Source organism: Cyprinodon variegatus, unplaced genomic scaffold, assembly GCF_000732505.1.
Source record: "Cyprinodon variegatus isolate N-32 unplaced genomic scaffold, C_variegatus-1.0 Scaffold1730, whole genome shotgun sequence".
In the NCBI taxonomy this organism is placed as follows: Eukaryota; Metazoa; Chordata; class Actinopteri; order Cyprinodontiformes; family Cyprinodontidae; genus Cyprinodon; species Cyprinodon variegatus.
The window spans coordinates 66139-70007 of record NW_015152183.1 but is presented as its reverse complement, the minus strand read 5'-3'; the positions used below and the strand labels follow the sequence as shown (position 1 = coordinate 70007).

The following is a 3869-nucleotide window of genomic DNA, read 5'->3' as shown; positions in this document are numbered from 1 at the left end:
TATATATATATATATATATATATATATATATATATATATATATATATATGGGTGTTTTTTTTCTAATATATTGAGTGCTTTAAATAATGAAAAAAACATAAAATATATATCCAGAGTTATATTGGGTTAATGACTTTTCAATCAAAGTAAGAGGTTCCGCTCTGCGCATTCTTGAAAGGATCTATATATCTAATTTCAATTTTGTTGTATTGCCTGAACTTACAACTGTAATAGCCACAGAAACTAGGACTCAATGTTCAGACAAACAGACCAGGATGATTTCCAACCAGCTTTATTTTTAAACAAAAGGTTAACAGTGAGCGGGTAGGCATCAGCGGGGCAGATACTCTGCAAAGATAGGAAACACAGGTCAGTAACAGGAATGTCGGGCTGATCACGACTTGGAGCAAAAATCACTGACCTTCATTTGATGCCGTGGCTGCATCCCGAACCCCAAGTGAAGATGAGCTGATGCCAGCTGACGCTGAGGGAACAACAGTGTCCGTGAGGGGAATCCAAGCCGATGTCAGTGAAACAGTCCAGGATCGGTAACCAGCAGAGTCCAGGAAAAAATTTAAAAAGCCAAAACAGACAGAGCAGACAAGGGCAAGGCAAAACAGCTAACTCACGGTTGAAAGTTTCTCTCACAACAGCTTGAATAATCTGGTGCTGACGGAAGGCTGACAGACAGCATAAATAGCTGGGGAACCAGGTGGAAACAATCTGCGTTAATCACCTGCCGGGCCAATGGGACAGGTGACCAGGAGCAAATGAAAAAGCCAAAAATCCGCACCAAGACCATGACAACAACATACTGTACAGCAGCTACTGTATCTCAATCAACATTTAAGGTTTTAAATATGTCTCTGCATTATCCTACTATGGTTTTCATGTTCCCATACCAAATATATCCAATCAAAGCTCCATCCAGAAATAAATACAATGTTTTACTGAGCAGTTGATTTTTATAGAGAGAAATTAAGTACATTTTCGCTGAAAACATCTCTAAACTGCCTTTTTATTTGACTCTTTACAACTAAAACATAATTTAATAAACAGTCTGACCCCTCAGGAGTTCAGTGCCGATGCATCTAGAAGCCTGTAGCCAATTCTTCCTGAACATAATCCGGGTTGGAAGTTCCCGCACTGTTTGGCAGATGTGACTTCAAGTGCATCTATGTTGAATGGGTTCGACCTAACAAACATTCAAAGTATTATATTCAAGATGGATTTTGTAGATACTCAGAAGCTACTGAAAACAATGGCAGCTTCACATAAGTAAAAAAAAGTAAAAAAAAAAGTATAATCTTGTTAAGTATAACCACAAGCTACAAGACTGAGCATCACATTGCTGCAGTTCTGTGTTTTGGCCACAGGTGGGAGTATCATTAGAAATATCCAGAACCTCTTACTGTCACTATCATGGCTCTGGATGTTGAATTTGGCTCCTTTCTCACATTGGTTTAGCTTTGCCCAGCACTCATTGTCTCTCATCAGATCCACCTGTTCTTGGCTCTATTTAAGCTGCCTGTTCCCAGCCATTGGTCCCAGATGGTCTGAGCTGTGTGTTAGAGTAACTCTAGCGATTCTGTGCGTTTCTGATTTCCTGATCCTGACAAGTTTCTGACATTGGTCTTCCGAGTTTTGCTTTGCCCCTGTTTCTGCTCTGTTTGCCTCATCTGTTTTTGGACTGATTCCTGTATTCTGCCTGCTAAATTACCTTGGATCTGTCTCCTGACGTCAGAGTGGATTCTCCTTCGGTACCTCTTTTGCTCTCTGGTTTCCTGGCCTGGAAACCTGCTCCTGCTATGACTCATACCCTAGCACCCTACTTTAATGGATCTGTTAGTGAGCATCTCTACTACTAGCTGCAATGCATAGCAGACACATAAAAAACAGGCAAACAGTAAAGGGTGAAGTTACAATATGCAGTAGATGCAGATGAATATATATGCTGGATCAAAAAAGACCAGGGTGTGGATCAACCACCTTCCTACAGCATCCTGACCTTGACAGATAATTTATCCAACCTTTTAAAGAAAACCATGAAGTTTGAATTTTCTGCTCTACATTATGGTATTATCTACCCTTGGCATGGTTACAAATGTGATGTTTAACCATAAGAAGCTCAGAGTTCTTTGGCGTTGGGATAACATGGCTGTCACTGAATTATACCACAGGGACATTTCTTTAGATTTGAGTCAGAAAGGTATCCCCGTTCTTGAATTCATATTAAGGGGTGTCTGGCGAGCTTTTAAATAGCAGTTTTAATTTAGCCCTTTTGTAGCTTCAAAGCTGGTAAAGGCCACCTGTCGCCTTGTGGCGCTCACTACTGCACCAATCTCCCCCACAACTCGCTCAGTAACATCAGATACCACCTGTTTAGGTGAAATCTGCAGGCAGCAGGGAGAAGATCCTTCCATTCAATGACGCAGTGCAAATTGATGTCGAGCATGTCTTCAAATATGTCCAGCAAGAGAAAATTCCTTAAAGTGGCAACAAAATTGCAGGAATCGTGTCCGGTGTAAATGCAAAATAATGGGTAAATTAATTGCTAATTGTCAAGATAAACCAGTAAATAAGACTTTATTTTCTACAGGTTATTTACACTATAGTATTTTGTCTTGAGCTTTGTGAAAATGGTAAATTATTCAGCCTCCAGGATAAATGTGGCTTATATATGTGCACTGTTTTTATGTTTTATATTGCTGATATGCCGTTTTTGTCTCAGAGCATTTTTTATAAGGTGAAATAGGTGAAGGGTGATACAGTACATGACAGATTGATGAATGGTTTGCCAAGAATATTTTTACTATATGGGCAAAAACAAGGCAATAAAATGGTAATTAACCTTTTTTATTAATAAAAGTGATCATATACAGTACAGACCAAAAGTTTGGACCCACCTTCTCATTCAAAGACTTTATTTTCATGACTATGAAAATTGAAGATTCACACTGAAGGCATCAAAACTTAGAATTAACACATATGCAATTATATACTTAACAAAAAAGTGTGAAACAACTGAAAATATGTCTTATATTCTAGATTTTCAAAGGAGCCTCATTTTGCTTTGATTACTGCTTGAGACACTCTTGGCATTCAACTCAAAGTATATAATTTCACATGTGTTAATTCATATTTTTTTATGGCTTCAGTTTGAATCTACAAATTTCATAGTCATGAAAATAAAGAGAACTGTTTGATTGAGAAGGTGTGTACAAATATTTGGTCTGTACTGTATAAAATTTTATTAAATTCAAAGATACATCTAACAACTGCTCTGCACTTCAAGAATGTATCTTTGGTAATGGCCTCATTACCATCACTCTAATTTTCACCTCCCTCTGTAAGGTTAAAGTCATGACTCATTGAACATCAATGTAACTTCTACTCAAAAAATGTTATCTAATGAAAAACAAAACTTTAAACAAAGGATGCAATATATTGAGAAAACAATATAGCAATATTATTCTTGGATGTTGTAGTAATGATTATGATTTGGCCTAATTTTTTAATGCCTCCGCAGTTGATTATCACAATATTCCCACCACCGATATCAATGGTTATCACCATTGATTAGATTAGAATATGACATCAGATCAATGATGTATGTTTCATATTACAATCACTGCCTCACTCACCAAATAAGAGTTGTTAAACCAATATATTTAGCTTAAGTTTTTCTTTCTTTTTTGTGAAAGGAGCCTGCGTCAGAAAGAACTCAGGGAAAAAAGAAATCTAAAAATAAAATCGTTTGGTTTTGAGATTACTTTGCCCTTTAAATACCCTTGCTCCAGGAAAACCATGTATATATATATATATATATATATATATATATATATATATATATATATATATATATATAT

General features: G+C 36.8%; 1 protein-coding gene across 1 annotated transcript in view; it reads left to right on the top strand.

The window, feature by feature from the left end:
- LOC107104418 (solute carrier family 2, facilitated glucose transporter member 9-like) overlaps positions 1-3869 on the top strand; it is a 29040-nt gene that overhangs the window by 185 nt on the left and 24986 nt on the right. The gene's annotated exons all lie outside the window — the stretch shown is intronic.